The sequence below is a fragment of the Lepisosteus oculatus genome, chromosome 5 (assembly GCF_040954835.1).
Source record: "Lepisosteus oculatus isolate fLepOcu1 chromosome 5, fLepOcu1.hap2, whole genome shotgun sequence".
Classification (NCBI taxonomy): Eukaryota; Metazoa; Chordata; class Actinopteri; order Semionotiformes; family Lepisosteidae; genus Lepisosteus; species Lepisosteus oculatus.
The window spans coordinates 19,063,731-19,083,254 of NC_090700.1; the positions used below are offsets into that span (position 1 = coordinate 19,063,731).

The 19,524-nt window shown below is 34.2% G+C and overlaps 1 protein-coding gene across 5 annotated transcripts in view; it reads left to right on the forward strand.

The window, feature by feature from the left end:
- The window catches only part of LOC102695255 (cell adhesion molecule 2), a 698,483-nt gene that overhangs the window by 571,014 nt on the left and 107,945 nt on the right, over window positions 1–19,524 (forward strand). The gene's annotated exons all lie outside the window — the stretch shown is intronic.

Sequence of the window (19,524 nt, forward strand, 5' to 3'; positions counted from 1 at the left end):
GGCTGTGTATCGGGGGACCTTGTTGTGAGGCACAGTTTCAGTAAAGGATAGAGTGCTGCAGCTTTCCAGAGGGAATAAAGAGTCATTTGTATCTGGAGGACATAAGGATTGTCTGAGACAGGAAGAGAAAGAAGGATGCATTAATTAGTCTGTGCAGTGTGCCCATTACTCCCTGTATGCATATGTGATAAGGAGGAACACCTAGTACTAGAAATATTAGAAGTCTGGCACTTACCAGCAAAGCATTTCAGGTTTGAGTGCTAGTCACCAAAACAAAATACCTGAGTACCTTCAGAGGAGATCTCTTATGTGTTTATTTTTTTGTAGCTACTGCACTAAGAATTATGGTATTTTGTCAGGAAATAAAATGTTGTTTAAAATCACTGCTGTGCACAATTAACACCCATGTAAACTAGAACTTTCAGATCTATTCTGTTTCATCCTGTGACAATGGGAAATAAATCAGCTATGGTAAATCTCAGCCTACAGTATGTAAGGATGATGCCATACTGTAGGCATCAAAAGAGTTGTATACAAGAAAACTCTGGAATAGTTTAACTGTGAAGAAGTATACAAAATCTCAGAAATTGTATTAGTAGGGAACAGACTTAATCAAAACTTTGACCCCCAGCCTATTGCAAATTACGGAAATGTTAATTGATGAATGGTTTACTTAATTCTGCAGGAATTAAGGACTGACAGGTGGGTCATAATAAGTGAAAAAGTGATAAGAGAAAACTAGACTAATATGAGTGACCTTCATGAGAAAATGCATTTACAAAGACATTTTTTGATTATTTAATTTATTGCATACATCCACGTATTCTCTTGTCCAGTCGTTTAAGCAATTCAAATCTATTCAACAAGTGCCTAACTCATATTACAAGCATTCCACCAGTGTAAGGTAATTTTAAACACCTTGATTATTCAGCCCACTGGGCAACTCTAATGGTGATTGGTGGTCTGTCTCAAACGTATTCCATATGTTGCACATACTGTATTCTGCACTTGTTTTCGCACTAATGTTTTTTCAAACTCAAAAACTGATGCAGTCAATCATATATGCAATTTACAAATGTTAACAATACACAATCGTTATATGACTTCCTTTATTGTATTTATTAGTTGTGGATACAGAATGCTACATTGTCTTATAATGTCCAGAATATGTGTCAAACAGGAGCAAAATAAAATTTGAGTTAATCTGAATGTACAGTAGTTACTTAACCAGGAGCTCACTGTACAATAGCTTGCCTTTGTACAGCAGGAAATGGCAGAGTCCAATGTTAGGAACATGTTTAAATCCCTGTATCTTTTGCATCTCATTAGATGCTTTGTAAAATGGAACATTCAAGCACTATTTCATTTAATTTAAGCAAATCCTGTAGCAGGAAAAATATCAATATACTGTAGTAATTCCTTGCTATACGAGCAAACACTATATGTGTTGTCGTTGTACTGTACTGTACTATATGTGTAGTGGATGTACTGTAGTAATTCCTACCAGTTTTTTGTTTTTATTTTAACAAGCAGATTTTTCACTCTTATGAATAGGCTCTCATAAAGCATTGCAGACATTCTTCTTTTCTTGCATCTTCGTCGGTGCATAATTAACTTTTTATTATTTATATTACAATTAATAATGTTTTTTATGAAGTTTCCTTCAATAACCCATCACTAAGCAACACTTCTAATTTTAATAAATAAAAACTAAAAAAACTAGAAGTGTTAATTAGTGAAGGGTTTTGAAAGGAAGCTTCATTTTCCATTACATGGCAAATATAAATTACTGTATATATTATGTATAAATATATAAACAACAAATAATTAAAATTACCAAGGTTATAATAGCTAGCTAAGGACATGAAACCAAACAAGCCAAAAGTGTTTCAAAAGTAAAACAATATGAGTAAAACATGCTGACTGAAAAGTACATTAAATTAAACATTTTAAAAAACATTTTGTTGTAAATATGATGGGGATGTGGCAAAAGTGTTGTTTTGCTCCTTGAAGAGAGTATGTACTGTAAGAGCTACCTTAAAATCCAGAAGCCTGAATGCCAGAATGCTGACAGTAACTGAACAGACATTAGTATTTTTTTTATTTCAACATTTTTAGTCTACTTTTATACATTTCTGCATTACTGCATTTCTGACTGTTTATTAAAAATAATAACACAAATTCTATGGGAAGATAATCAACACATTGTTTACTATACTGTACTGTATATTATAGAGTTCTAGCCAGCTGTTGCCCATATTGTACTGTATGTGAATTTTATCACAATCTTTTTCAATTTTAATTTTTATTTTTCTACAATGTTTGCTAATCCTCCCGAATGATCTTTTAACATTACTAGTTTACTAGGTTTAATCAACTATTGAATTACATAAAGGTTTGAAAAGGTTACTGTATATCTGAGGACACAGAGGTGTGTCTGACAGACTACTCCCAGATGGGAGTGGTGTCAATTCACAGTGGATAGGGTGTGCCACATACTAAATAATGCTCTTGGCCTTCTTTAGAATCCTCTGTTTATAGGGGGTATTTAGGCCATCTTAGTTTATTTAGTTTGCTGCTTATCTTCATAAACTTTCTCAACAGACTACAATTAACAGTACTGATGTTTCCAATCCAATAAGTAAGGAAGCATCTAAAATCACATTTGAAAAGTATTAAAAAACATTTTCTGTCTCTCTTAAAGAAGCAGAGTTTCTAAAGAAAACTATAATGTCCCTGTTTTCTAAATGGTGTCACAAAATTTGTCTGTGTTGTCAATTGACAAAAACAACAATGAGTCAATTTACATGATAAAGGCACCTCTTGAGCAATTTAATGGCTTTCTGCCAACTGCTGGCAATGTTTTGAAGCAGGGGAAGGAAAATTAATGCCAATGCTCTCCCCTTGAATATCATGGATATGTTATATACAGTGCCTTGCGAAAGTATTCGGCCCCCTTGAACTTTTCAACCTTTTGCCACATTTCAGGCTTCAAACATAAAGATATAATTTTTTTATTTTATGTGAAGAATCACCAACAAGTGGGACACAATTGTGAAGTGGAACGAAATCTATTGGATTTTTGAAACTTTTTTAACTAATAAAAAAATGAAAAGTGGGGCGTGCAAAATTATTCGGCCCCTTTACTTTCAGTGCAGCAAACTCACTCCAGAAGTTCAGCGAGGATCTCTGAATGATCCAATGTTGTCCTAAATGACTGATGGTGATAAATAGAATCCACCTGTGTGTAATCAAGTCTCTGTATAAATGCACCTGCTCTGTGATAGTCTCAAGGTTCTGTTGAAAGCGCAGAGAGCATCATGAAGACCAAGGAACACACCAGGCAGGTCCGTAATACTGTTGTGGAGAAGTTTAAAGCCGGATTTGGATACAAAAAGATTTCCCAAGCTTCAAACATCCCAAGGAGCACTGTGCAAGCGATCATCTTGAAATGGAAGGAGTATCAGACCACTGCAAATCTACCAAGACCTGGCCGTCCCTCTAAACTTTCAGCTCAGACAAGGAGAAGACTGATCAGAGATGCAGCCAAGAGGCCCATGATCACTCTGGATGAACTGCAGAGAACTACAGCTGAGGTGGGAGAGTCTGTCCATAGGACAACAATCAGTCTTACACTGCACAAATCTGGCCTTTATGGAAGAGTGGCAAGAAGAAAGCCATTTCTCAAAGATATCCATAAAAAGTCTCGTCTAAAGTTTCCCACAAGCCACCTGGGAGACACCCCAAACATGTGGAAAAAGGTGCTCTGGTCAGATGAAACCAAAATCGAACTTTTTGGCCACAATGCAAAACGATATGTTTGGCGTAAAAGCAACACAGCTCATCACCCTCAACACACCATCCCCACTGTCAAACATGGTGGTGGCAGCATCATGGTTTGGGCCTGCTTTTCTTCAGCAGGGACAGGGAAGATGGTTAAAATTGAGGGGAAGATGGATGCAGCCAAATACAGGACCATTCTGGATGAAAACCTGTTGGAGTCTGCAAAAGACCTGAAACTGGGACGGAGATTTATCTTCCAACAAGACAATGATCCCAAACATACAGCAAAATCTACAAAGGAATGGTTCACAAATAAACGTATCCAGGTGTTTGAATGGCCAAGTCAAAGTCCAGACCTGAATCCAATCGAGAATCTGTGGAAAGAGCTGAAAACTGCTGTTCACAAACGCTCTCCATCCAACCTCACTGAGCTCGAGCTGTTTTGCAAGGAAGAATGGGCAAGAATTTCAGTCTCTCGATGTGCAAAACTGATAGAGACATACCCCAAGCGACTTGCAGCTGTAATCGCAGCAAAAGGTGGCTCTACAAAGTATTAACGCAAGGGGGCCGAATAATTTTGCACGCCCCACTTTTCATTTTTTTATTAGTTAAAAAAGTTTCAAAAATCCAATAGATTTCGTTCCACTTCACAATTGTGTCCCACTTGTTGGTGATTCTTCACATAAAATAAAAAATTTATATCTTTATGTTTGAAGCCTGAAATGTGGCAAAAGGTTGAAAAGTTCAAGGGGGCCGAATACTTTCGCAAGGCACTGTATAAGTGTGTGTTTATCTAAAGAGCAAATCAATTTAAAAAAATAAAATATCCATAAAGGTACTACATTTTTTCTCAAAAACTTCACATTTAAAATAAAAAATATCATCAATTTGAGCAAATTAGACAATATTCCTCTTTCTTGCATAATACAAAATTAATATCAAAATATTAAAATACTATTTAAGACAAATAAATGTACAGTATAAGTAACATAATTGATCTCAGTATAACACAGTTGACATGATAACATGAGTTAGATGACAACAGTAATAATTTATTTCAAATTAATGACAAATAAGCTAATATAATTTAATTGAATCAACTTGCAAAATTGAGTAAAAACTGATTTTCATATTTGAGGGGACATGTAATTAAGAAGTTATGAAGGAACATTTAATTCCAAAATAATGCAGGAGAAAGACAAGTAGAAGAAAACTGAAAATACTCACAAAAACTGCACCTCACAGAATTTCATGGTTCTGCTTTCTTGCTTCCTACAGGTCCCACCCAACCTTGGTGGTTTATAAGTCCTTACAGTATATAACTCATATTTCTTCAGTTATATGTTGCTTATTGTTTGTAATTTGAACTTTGTAAGTGTTCATGGGAAATGTCGTTAAAAGGAGCATGTTAAAGCTTTCCAAAAATAACAACAGCAAGTGTTCACGGGAAAAGTATTAAAAGGACACCTTCAAAACTTTACCAAAATTAATGATAGCAAGTAACCATGTTAAAGAATTTGATGCATAAAATATTTTTGAAGAAGGTGGAATACTTTTGTACCTTATTTTTTATTTTAGTTACTACTACCATATATTTATATTATACATATAATATATATATATATATTAGATTATATACAATTTATATGTTAAAATATTTATATGCAACAATAAATATCATTTATAGTGTACAGAAACATTATTATACTTACAGGTATGTTATTTTTATTTTTGGCTACCGAAATTTCTCTTTAAGTTACATGATTCCATATTAAGTGAATTTAAAAAAGTAGGCTTCCAGTACATGAATGTTACAGTATTTCAATTCAAAGTCTAACACAAGATCTTTTAATCTAATCCAGGCTCCATTCTTGCCTTGTAATCCCCTTTTCAGAAAAAACAAACTGTACAGCCACTTTACGGTAAATGGTAGCTAGGCTTTTTATTTGATATGTTTACAGTATATAACTTGTAAAATATTTTATATTTTCAATTAATGTGCTTATTAGACTTAGAAAAAAGACATTAAAAGAAGCTACCATTTCACTAACATATTCAACAACATGCTACACATACCGTATAAGTCTTCTTTGAGCACTGAAATACTAAATTCGGTATGCCAGAACAGACTGCAGTATACCAGATTTTGTTTTCTGATGACATGTGATTTTGATATTATTTTACAGTGTAGTATCTTACAATATGTTTATGCATTTGCCATCAACTAAAATTATATTACTATTGTACTGTATTATGTTATTATACTATACCTGTTTCCTACCTATCATTTATGGTAGGAAAACAATAACACTCTTGTTCACTTATGATTCAGTATGGTTATTATGGATGGTATTTATTACTTATTATGATTGTAAGTATGTTAGTCAAGTAATTAACCAGGAATGCTATTACTTTCACACTTAAGTAACATGTTGTGCTGTATTAAGGTGAAATTTGGGTGTTTGAGGGAACATTTTTGATTTCTGGAACCAATAGGAGTTTTCACTTTCCGAGTTTTTGAGGAATGAATTAAGCTTGCATATCGAGGGATTACTGTACACAGATATATTTAAATATAAGTGAAAGGAATGTTCCACAGGAGTGGCCCATTCTGTCCATAAGAAGATAAGGAGCTTCAATGCTCCAGATTTTTCCTACTCAAGTCAGTTATCAGCACATACAGTATGTACTGCTATAGCACTATGTCTATTAAATAATACAGTATGCACAGATAGTTATAATGAAATTAGTAACTTTGCAGTAGGAAGTTGGATAAGGACTGCTGAAGGATTATGGGAAGATTTTCATTCAGTAGCAGATTGATAAAACCTGTAGATGTTGATGAAAGTGAAAAAGGTAATGAAATATTCAACTTTAATTGTATATTCTCGAGGTACTCTTTAATTTGATTTATTAACTGCATGTGTTACTCCTGTAGTTCTCTGAAAAGCCAGCTGGGCAGATAGTCTTATACCATAATGGACATGCTGAACTGTACTTATTAACTTATAAATAATGAAGGTTGCCCTGTAGATGCCCTCAGCTCCTCGTGGTTCCTTTATCTCAAGAGAGAATTGGCTAAGCTAGAGGGCATCTTAAACTGCCCAGAGATCATTTGTGGCAGATGATAGATTATAAAAATAACTACTCAGACTTTCCATTAATACATCAGTGCAATTAGAAATGATGGCCTTCTGCTGTTACATCTAGAACATCTAAGAATCAATTTGTATCACAAGCATCCCATTCACATTTGTAACTTTTCTTTTTATATGTTAGCAATTTTTGAAAGTTTTTAAATGTGAATGAACAATTGAGAATGAAACTCTAACACACAAAAAACACAGAAAATTATTTTGAGGAAAGTTAAATGGATGCAACATTACTTAGAAAATATGTGAAATGCTGAATTACTGAAAGGAAATTTGTCGTGCCACAGAGCAAAACACAAAAATGCTCTAGAGTCTTGATGTATAATAATACTGAATTTGATGTCAAAATATTTATTATATATTGTAACTATGGATACAATTAAGTGTCCTGGCTCTGATACATCTAGCCTTCTTTTGTTTTTCACAAAATTGCATGATAGATCTTGCACGTTTTCTTTCCCCATGAATTCAAAATGTAGTATCTTAATGTTTCAAGATATTAGCAGTGTGCTGTAAAAATGTCTCCCAGTAAGTCATTGGTAAATTGATGTCTGGGTGAAATGTGCAAACTATCAAAATACTGGTCACAGTGTCAAACTGTAGTCCTTAATAGGATTTTCAGTTGACATGCTGACACACAGAAATTAACTTATGTATTTATTAAAGTTATATATAATTAGATTACGATGTAAAATACAGTAATAATTCCCAAGGTGAAGAAGGCCATGCTGTGTTGCATTCAAAAGCACATTGCTGTATAAAAAAAACACATTCATGACCAAGAGAATGAAACAATTTTAAGATATTCACTTAATCTGACTTCACATTTGTTTTGTGTCTGTGGAAAAAAAATCATTTACTTTTCCAGACAATTGACAGTAAAGGAACAGTGTTTAGGAACTGTGTTTGTGCATGTGTGACTATTGGGGACATGAATAGAATATTGTGAATAGTTATTCAAACATTCACCTTCAATTAACTTCTCAAACTATTGAATGGTACTCCTTGTTTAACAAAACCCTCACATTCACCCTCACATTCACTGAATATGCTTGCACTCAAATTCTCCTGGTGTCTCCTTGTCTTCATTTCTCCTTTGAGCTTGAAATAGTGGTTAAGGTTGTCTTTAGTAGCCCCTTGTGGGATTTTCAATACCTCTATCAAATCCATCCAAGGTTTTCTTTGTGCTGAGGTACAAGGATTCCTATTTATTTTTTATCTATGTGAGAAGGACACATGATTACAGTATGTTCTAGGATCTTTTGAACCCTCTGCCAAAGTCCTATTTCTGTCATGGTGGCCAAAACTTTGGATAGTGTTTAACTAACATCACAGTCTATACTGTCTAAACATGACCACTCTGAAGAATACAACAACCTCTTATTTACAATGCATATTAGAGTTTTTCAATTAAAAAATGAATTATTAAATAATTCCTAAATGAAAGCAATCAATTTGTTAATGAGAATGGGATTATCATTAGTAGAGGTCTGGTTGTACTAGGTTATTCATACTATATTAATTATTAGAATATTTCATTTGACAGTCTTAGAAAAATGCTTATTAATGTATTTCATGATTATTTGTAATCTGTTATTTCTTAGATTACTCTGATAGCACTTTATAACCTCCTGTGTATTGCATATGTGTAACAGGGTAACTATTTTCATCCATGTTTAATTCAATATCTAATGTTTTCATTTCACCAACAGGTAATAGAATTTATGTATTTATTAGAGGATCGTTTTCTCTCATTAGTACTTAATTTGTTGGCATCAGCACCCTGGATTATAAATAACTTGTAAAATCCTTCAGGAATAATGGCCATCCTGTAGGACATACTCACAGATGATCTTGAAAACAAGTATTACTCATGCTTCATGCATAACTAGGCCACCTAGCAATTTAAAGGATGCTAGCACCTTTTCTCTTTGCCACAGGTTCAGTTAATCTTCCAGAATAAGCAGTGCATACACAGACCAACAATTTACATTAGTATACAGTATATAGTAAGTATCCTTTTTTATTTTCTAAAGATACAACAGTTAATACTGTCTATCCAACACCCAGGGCAAATACAAACCCAAATAAAAAAGACACATTTCAGGCTGGCCATAAGCACCTCGTTGGACAGTAGTTACCCAATAAATGTCCCAAGTTAATTCAGTCATGCAGTTCTGTTCTCTGTGTAGCTCTTTGATAGTTCTTAGGCATCTTTTCCAGTCCTGGTTGTCCTGAACAATGTGTCCCTGATGTTCTCCCCCTCTACCTGTTTGTTTCCAAGTCCAGTTTTGGGTAGAGAGTCAAGGAAGATGATGCCGGGGTCTTCCTTTATTGCTCGCAGTCCCTGGTATCTCAGTCCTCTCCTGTGTCCGACTACTACAATTTGCCTCGCAAAACTTCCTTCTTCCATAGGCCCCAGTTCTGTCTTAACTGGATCTCTAGACATACTGTAGGTCCTGTAGAGTTCCAATCCAGCAGATCTTATTAGTCACTATTAAAACAAAAATGTCTAAATTCCATTTTGATCACATTAGGTAATTTGTTAAATTAATTAATAAAAAGATCATTTAGGACTAGGTAGTTTCATATGCTTAAGTGATGCCACTCTTTAAAAATAGGTGTCTTATAAGGTGAAGTGAAATTTGGCCCTTCAGGACCACGGTTAGAGACTAGCACCTGTTTGCAATTGTTCAAGGATTGACATATTGATTAACAATTTGATATTTCTGATTGGCCTGTGTAATGAAAGTTCAATCAGGGCTCCAACAGATGAGCTTTTTTGCTGTCTTGTAACTGCCTTGATCTTTTATGGAATGTTGCTTTGGACTGAGTGCACTTCTGAATATAAAGCACAATGTCACTTAACATGGAAATCTGTTCCCATGTCTGTGCTTCCCACACTAGAGCACAAACCTGGAAGAGTACAGCCACTGGTGATCCAATATCCTCAAGTCATCACTATGAAGTTCTTGAAATATTAGTAATGTACAGTATCCTATCTACATATTCTAAGAGATGGTCACTATGAATTTAACAATGACAGCTCTTTTCTGACCAATTTATTAAATATCTTTTAGCAAGCATAAATATGAATAGATTTCAGAAAACTGTTGATTATGCTTCATATTAAAGATGACTTGTCTTGCTGATCAAACAATCAATAAGACATTCTTATATAGATATATAGTATGTACATGATTATTACTGTCTGACTTTGAATGGTAATACCTGCTGCACTCCAGCACATGGAGCAAGCAAAGAACCCACAAAAGAACCCAGATCCTCTCTTTATTTTAATAACCTTGCTTCTTAGTGGGTAATTTGGGAACAGCTTGATCTGCATCTCCTTTTTGATTATAAGGTTATAGTAAAATTCCAAGAATGGTGTTTGAAAAACATGAGAGAACTTTAAGGCGACTCTTTTGTACTGCATAAGTCTTTCTTTAATCAATAAATCAGTATAATAATGTTCTTAAAGAGAGAATGTACGGTAATTGTGTTAGGTACTCTTATCATCCTGCTGACCCTGAACTTACAATTTTGAAGTTAGGGTTAATAAAAGTGAAACAACTTTCAACAGTTAATTTTGAATTTCAGCAAATGTTGTAAATGTAAAGTACAGTACTTTGAAAAAAGACACAGATGAGAAATAATACAAGGAGCCAATATACTGTCTGAAAAACCTGTTGCAGATTACAAACTCAAAATATTTGGAAAGGAAATGTGTGCTTTTCATGGAGGGCAAATATACAGTATATGGATGAATTACATCTTGAGTCATTTCAGGGCTCAGAAGACTGCAAGTGGCCACTTTACTTTCTAACATTTCTACCTGTAAAATTCATCAGGTCTCTTTCGTGAAGCTGTCTGCTGTCTGTTGAACATGGCTCACTTTTCACCAGTCTAGTGCTCCAGACCAAACAGTCAGCCGGCAGATGTGTTTCTGTTCACACAGTGTCACTTGCCAAGGGCCACATCAGCAGTAAAGGGGTGTTGGATCACACATATGCCTTGATTTTCATTAAGAGAAAAGGCCAGTGAACACTTGGAGTCAAAACTATACAGTATATAATTTCCATTGATTGTCTTTGCAGCTTCAGAGAAAATATAGGTGAGCACCAAACTTCCAATTGTGTAAACCATACAATTTGAATGTCATGAAACAGGAAACTCACTGTCTCAAAAAGATTGCCAAAATTTCAACAGTCAAACAAACAATTCAGGTTTTGCAGGATTTTAGTTTTGGTGCTTCTGGACCAGTGTTTCTGGAAACATAACATTTTGGTAACAAATTTCTCACTAAGCTTTGAAAATGTAAAGTAAATAAACAGACTGATACAAAAGTACATAGATACAGTATTCTTTTCTACAAAGCGCAGTGATACAATCTGTCTAGAAGAAATTGTATTCTATACAGTACAGTATGTATTGAATTACATTTTGAAAACCTTCACAGATTATAATTTTGATAATATGATAGGTTAGATATTCTGGGATATTTATTAAAAGCACAAAGCTTGGTTGGTACTTTGATTGTCCACTACTCTGCTTTACTATTTCAACAATAAACATTAACTATCTTCTGTTTACATCATTAAATGATCCATTTTCCAAAGGGACCCAGGATTTCTGGGATGTAAGAAATCATAATCACTGTTCCATATAACCTATTTATTTAAAATATCAAAAGCAGGGACTATTGTTCATAATCTTTGCCATTTTTTATATCATCAGTGTACATTTGTTGGTCCACTACTTCAACATATTTTTCATTATAATGTACACTGGTTGTTCAAGTTAAAATAGTGTAAGGATTTTTTTTTAATGCATGTGAGTCACATTAATGTTTAAGACCACCTTTTTGTCATTTTAATTTCAAACAGACAAGCACAAACCAGATAATTCGCAATCATAACTTAATACACAATGACTGAAAATAAATGTACAGTATTAGCTATCCTCTGGCTCTGAAACAGCATCAAGACTTTAGATGTGTGAGAACTACTGTAAGACCTGTCAAAACTACTGAAATTGAAGTGATTATCAAAAACATTTGTGCATTTTTATTAAAATAAATAAATGTGAAGATCTCCGCTAAACAAACTTAATTTCCATTCATCATGAAACAGCACCTGCGAGTTTAACTAACTTGTGAAATTAAATGTGACTGATATTAGTAATTCTGACGTTAAGATGAAGCAAATATGTTTTGACAACACTCTAACTACTTTGTTGAGAAAAATGTATGTCAAGACATTCAAAATAGATAAAGCTCTTTTATCAAATTACTTTTGAATGTCTAAATCAAAAATTAAAATCGGTATTTGAAAGGTACAGTAAAATAATTCCAACAAGACAAAAACCTTTCCTGCGAATTTCAGATAAAAAACATATACTGTAGGAGACTTGCAGGAAATGCTCTACAAGGAAATTTGTTTTAAATAGATGAAAAAAAGAGAGACAGAAAACTGAAAGCCTTTTGAAAATGTCAGAAAATGTTTTGATATATCATTGCACAGCATCTGGCTAACTTGACATAAGAGCTGACTACTGCAACTAACCCCCCCTTCATATTCTGAGAACTTCATTACCCATCTGCATTGTCTAATAGACAGGACACATATCTCAATTTCTCACACATCCTTTGCTAAAACTGTTTCATGGTAATAATGACCTATAATGTCAACCTCTCACTCTGAAATGTGGTACAACAGGGTCTTAAAAAAACTATTTCTGGAAAGTAGTGATACCAGCCGCAGGCTTCTCTATAAGGTAACACTAGGTTATTATCTAAAAAACAATCTGACACAGATAGATGGGTGAAGTTAAAAATATATATATTTAATATATTTGCTTTTCTGCTTCATCAGTACAGTGAGTGCTTTAACACCTACAAATAGGTCAATGAACCAGGAGGCAAGAATAGAAACTTTATGGTAGCGCCTTAAGACTCAGAGGTACTTCTTTACCCAAAGAGTTTCAGGAGTCAGGAACATGCTTCCCAGCTATGGTGTTGAAGCTGATACTATGGCTGGATGAGATTTTTGTAGCAATAAACCACTTACTTTGAAACAGGCTAGATGGCCAGCTTTTTCTCTTCTACTTTTTTCCCTAGCTCAGTGTTGACTTATTCTAATCGTATTTAAATGGTATTAACTAAGGACATTCCAAAGCATGTATTTAAAACATATTGGAGAATTAAGATTTGCTGAAGTGAGCGAAATATTTACTTCTGCCATTGTTTAGTTTAGCCTAATTTTGGTAGTTTTCCCTCAACCCATCTCAGACCGGAGATGAAAACTAACATTTGAAACTATTGAATTAGAAAGGAATAAGTGGTAATAATAAGGAAGTTAAACTAGTAACAAGTACTCCTAATCCAAAATGTCCTAGTCTATGTTTTCACTTGTTGAAAGCCTGAGACTAGGTAATAGTTTTACTTTTCCTTTTAATTAAGCATCCCTTTGTGCAAATGTTTAGTTAGGTCTCTCAGTCTTTATTTTGATCATATTTTACTTGGTAACAGCCATTTATATCTTATGACAAATGGTAGTGTACGTTTTCAACAAAAAGAATGGTGACATGTCTTATTTTACCCCCTGTCATTTTGTATGCATCAATTAAAGCACAAAAATGTTTTCCTATTGCCTGTTATCAGTTTTAGTCCAGCTTTAGGAGAGACTTCAAACACCATCTCTTTTCCAGGCCACAGCTGAATTAAAACTACCGTCCAAAATTCAAACAGAAATAGTCTTTGCAGAACAAAACCTGAAAGTCACCTATTCCCGTAAGATTCAACTCTTGTTAATGTGTGCCCAGAGTTACGATCCAATGACCAAATTCTGATTTTGAGCTCTGATTTGGCACTGCAGTTAATGTCCAATGCATATGAAAAGAATTGTGTTAGTATAAGACTTTCTTTTTTTAACTGATAATTTTTCCATATAATGCAGTCTATGTTTAACAGTTTATTTATAATAAAAGGAAATATAATGTCATTTTAAAAACTTTTCTCATTTACACTTTTAAAATTAATACCCAGTAGGTTCAGCCCAGTATCACACTTTTATATAGTTATAGGAGCCCCCAAAATAGTCTGTTATGACAAGGGTTGAGAGGAAGTGTAATGTTGTCAGTGTATACTACTTAAAATAATGACTTCTGCAAACTCACTGAGGAAAAAAATAAACTTCTCAGGTTTATTAGGCTCATAGTTCTCCAGTTTAAAACAGAGAATGATCACTTCAATATCAATTTTAAACAGGGCATTCTGACATCTTTATCATTGGACAGGTGGGTAGTGCAGACATACTTTTTTGTGGTGAAAGCTATTGCGTAGGCTCCAACAATTTCTTGACAGCAGTTCAGTTTTCCAGAGCAGGATGTTCTGCATTGAACTGATGTATAACTGTAAACTCAAGCTTACAACTCTCTTAGTTTTAACTGACTAAGACATTACAAGTTACAGTATGTATAAATACATCTTGTCAGTCTTGGCCTTTACCTTTCTCAGTTTAAATTCTCTCTCAGTGCAGAACTTTAAATCAGACACCAATACATCACAAAGTTTAATTGCATTTTTAATGGATTCCCAAATGTTCCCTTCAAGTATATTAAAGTTGTAGCATTTCAAAGTATTTTACTTACTTGCCGAAGTTTGGAGGTTTTCAATCCTCGATCAAGAGGACAATGGGAAATGAGTGTATCATTGGTTTTACCGTGTACAAATTATCTTCAGAAAGTGTAATGGAATTTTAAGTGCATAGCAATACCTTAGGCCATATGTAGTAATGATAGGCATTCACCAGGGCAACGTGTGAAATTGCATTCTACAAGTTATGTTGATAAAATAGGCCTTTTTTGTTCGTTTTTCTGTTGTAATATGTTCATGAAAAAAGATGTTTGTCTCACTGGACGAGCACACAGCCCTCCAAGACATTTGTTTTGAATGGCTGTATGGTGGCGTAGTAGTGCTGCTTCCTCACAACATTTAATGGTCAATTCTATTCCACCCTGGGTTGTCTCCTGGGTGGTATTTATATCCCCCTCAACCCCAGGAGATAAATACAGATAGAGTTTTCCCTCCTTTTATGGGGGACTGGAGAATCTAGTTTCATACCACCTTCCAAACATAGGCTGTTCTAAAATTGACCCTCTCATCTCTCTCTGTGGAGTGTGGGGTTAAGGGGATTTCATATTTGGGGTAGCTGTTCCCAGTAAAACCAGTATTGGGTACAGAAAAAATACAAAGTGATTAGCTTAATGTGTGTCCTGCAATGGATCAGTCCAGGATCACAGTACATTATATTTCTGGGACAGAGTCAGGGTTGCACTGACCCTTACCAAGAATAAGTGGCTAAAGGGGATCACAGGTCAGTAGCAAGAACGTTGTCAGACATACCCGATCTATCTGGATATACCCACACTCCTCTGCTGAGAGTGAACACTTAGTAATTATGTTACTAATTTATGAAAGGTATACTGTCTGTGTTCTGGGGGTCTTTTCTGACACTTTTTTCCATAATCTACAATCATCAATCACGTTGGTGCACATGTGAGAAGATTTGTAGCCAGCAGGACCCTGTTCAACAGTATATATACTCTCAAATGAATTAGCTTGGTTTCCCCTGGGGTTGTAGTCAGATTTGAGGTCTCTTTGATCGGTATCAATTTATTTGTAGCCACTGAAAGAGAAACACATGATCAAGTATATACATTATGAAGTTAATTTTGCTGATCTTTCCAACATTACATCTTGAAAATATTATTAACTTATATTCCATTGCTTTTTTGTGTATGTTACTCTTTCTTTTTAATAAATACTATATTTTATATTGGGTGTCTGAATATATTTTTTGCTTGCCTCTGTACAACCTGCCATGCATCTGCCAATGATCAGTCAAGGGAAATAAAGAAAAGATGAGAGATTAATATCTGTATATATATATTCTTCTGTCATGGTAGAAATTACTTTTATCTGGTTAAAATTAGGACTGCATCACACAATACAGCTGTTCTCTTCTCTCACAGCATCACAGCAATGAGCACTGCATTGCTTTCATTACTGACCCATTCAGTGCATTTCCCTGTCAAAGTGTTTTGTTTGTCAATTATCACCATTGCACATCCATAACAGGAAAAAGAAACTACCTTCTTGCCATTGTTTGTTATGTACAGATTTCATTGTGTTCTTTTCTCAGATGAAGAAATATGTCTGCATCACATTTTTTGCTCTGTTCCCGTTCATTGTACAATATGTACAATAAGTCATCTTAGACAGTCATTCTGAGCAATTCAGTTTAAACACTATACAGTATTTCCTGTTGCAACAATTTGATAACAGATTTCATCAACTGTAAAAGAGATCATGACTTTTGATTAATAAAAGGTTAGTACCATTATCTGTAACCCAGAATGTGTTATTGCTAGTACAATGCCACCCCGTGCTAACAGTAAGCTGTCCATGATTATAAAGTGTACAGAAACTAATGATAAGATTAAAGGCACAATAAAAACACACATTTACTGTAGTGATGTTACAAATCAGTGTCTGCAATGTTGATACAGGAGACATCATCTTTATCGATAGTAATCTATTTTCATTTCCATTATTCATCTGTATCTGTAATGTAAGCAACAGCATGAAGAATCAAATATATATTTTTAGGAGATATAATTTATTTTTGGAAGTCAAGAAGCAAGGAGCCAGCCCATATAATTTGTTTGCTGCCAAGAGAATGGTTTGTTGCAGGTTTGCACAGTAATATTAGAATTTAATGGAACAAAAAGTTCATCAAATGTTTAATTGGATTCTTTTTCTAGAAATGTCAATGGCTTTGAATAGCTCAGTCATGTACATGTGAGATATTTTAACATTGTTTCTCTGGGAGGAAGGCTGAGGAGGATAATCCATTACTATGAAATACTACAATGCTTCCCTCACCATCTTAGGAGCCACTTATTGATATCTGGCACCTGTCATCCATTAAAGAATCTCAGAGCTATTAGGAACAATGACTCATCAGAACCAGCTATCATTCTCTTAATTGCAGACACCTGCTTGATGGAACATAAGTCCCTGTCTCCACTTCAGTATTTGGTATTCAGCCATCCCTATGATCACTTACTGACCCAATGAATCTGCCAACAAGCTGCTCGAGCTTCAAATACTGTATTTGGTTGCATCTGCATTTTTTTGCAACCTGCATTGCCATCAGCTGAGATGCCCACTAGAAGACAGTCATGTGGTGGCACTAAACACCACCATCAAGTCAATGCCCACAGCAGGGCATGCATTGTAAGGTGAATTCATCCATTATAATTCATTTCATATGAAGTGAGCTGTTTTCCTATGGGGAAAGCAAAGATCTACAGTATGTGTAGCCAAGGTAGTGAATGGAAATGGAAAGTAATTGGCAGATTGGATTCATGTACAAAAAAGTAATTGAAAACAATGAAAATTTAATTTTCTTACTTATTCTATATTTTTAGTAGCAGCAAACCTGTGAGAGTATGTCAGATGTATCTTGCTCAGAAATGTTGATTTATCTTTGGATAGGAACTAAGTAACTCTTTTTCAAAATACCGTACCATGTCTTCTGTACCAAACAGTGATAAAACAGCAAAAAGTTGCTATTATGATTATTATGATTATTAATATCAACACTGTCATCAGTAGCCGTAAGTCATGAATCATCAAATGACCAAAATATCTCCTAGCATTACTATCACTGTGGATTTATAAACACCAGCCTTATGATGAGATACTGTTTTCCTCCCAGACACAGTGCATGAAAGAAAATCAATGAAGCACCAAGACAGCAAGAGAATGTTGCTTACTAACATGGCCTGTGGTGTGGGTGAGTGTCACAGGAGTACGGGAAACAGTATTTTGTTACAACAACTGGTTTTAAAAATATGCAGTCCCCAAGAGGCTACTCAAACGTCAGTAAGAGTTAGTGATATGAGGTGGCCTTGGGATGGTTTCTATCAGAAGGAATATACAGAGCAATTGAAGCCAGCACATAAGACTGTTACAGACAAGGTCACAGTGCAGATTTATATGCGTCACCCTTTGCTGTGGTACAAATTCTAAAAATTAATATCATATAACTCCAGGTTCAGGAGGTTGAACAAAAGGCTTTTGAAAAAGGCTGATGAAAAAAAAAAGGCTTTTTTTTCATCGGGTTCTTAATCATTAAAAAACCCCAAGCAGTGGATATTATGCACCAATCCTCTCAGTTCATCCCAATTATTGGCGTAATTTGCCTTAATGTCCCTTATGGCAGCAATATATAAAATAAATACCTGGAAAAAAATATACTTAGCTTAATGGAAATCATCATGAAGAGTATTATAAAAAATATAAATGAATCCATTGCATATTGTAATGTATGACTGAAACATTTTTTCATTATATTTAAAAATGATTAATTACAATCATATTTGTTTAATTATCAGATATATTTGTTGATATTTCTGAACTTCTTAATATTGTCCATCATTACAGTATATCTCCCCTGAATGCATTTTAATTTTCTGAGCATGGGAAAATCAGGACTTTTAATTTCTCACTTGATCACTAAATGTTTTTGAGCCTAAAAGTAAAATGATATTCACAATTTTAGCAAATACAGACATTTATTGTTTATGATGCAATAGCTGAATGTTACTTTTTTGCAAAACATTCTTAAGGAAGAGTTTCTTGTTATTACTGATATTAATCATTAGTAATTGTCTCATGTTGTCATATGTCATAATATGTAATATAAAAGCGTTTAGTTTAATGTAACATTTCCAGAGAAGGGTTTTGGGCTTAAATTCAATTTATTATATTGCATGTGATGTATTTTATCTATAATATTAGTCAGTGATAGATATATGACTATAATATTAGTCAGGAGTGGTAACTTTTTACAATGTTTTTTAGATACTTAGTGCTTGGATTCATGAATGTTTCAATTCCCTGATTAGTAAAAAATACTTTTTTTAAATTAAATATTTATCATCTTAATATTTCTGGGGACAATAGCAAACACTCAAATAAACCAGCACACTGGTATAACAGCAATAACTGATATTTTCTACATATTTTCAATTAAATACAATTAATATTTTCCATGACTATGCTTGTTCCATACTTCCCATCCTCTGGAAATAATTCAAAACTTTGTTTTAATTATTTTTCATCTTGAAACACATTTGTTTACTTAGATGTTGCTTTCAACATCAATTAATATTTGTGACACAGAAATATCAAAATCTCTACCTCCAAACCTGTCATTATGGGTTAATTGTTTGCTTCACTGTTACTATTGATGTATTTTTATGAAATATTACAAGAAAGGAAAATCTGCCTTCCTGTGATTATGAGAGTAGAAGGTAATTAAAGTGTCCATTAGCTGCTCTGAACATTGCACATATTTATCAATCATGTTGTAATTTATGGGGTAATTATCCATGATAATTAGATGGTTGTTCAATCACAGAGAAATAAATGGCATCAGGTTTTGTGTGATGAACATTGGGCTGTGTGACGGCATGCTTCAGAATGTTTTGTGGTCTATGCCAACGCAAGCATCCTGTA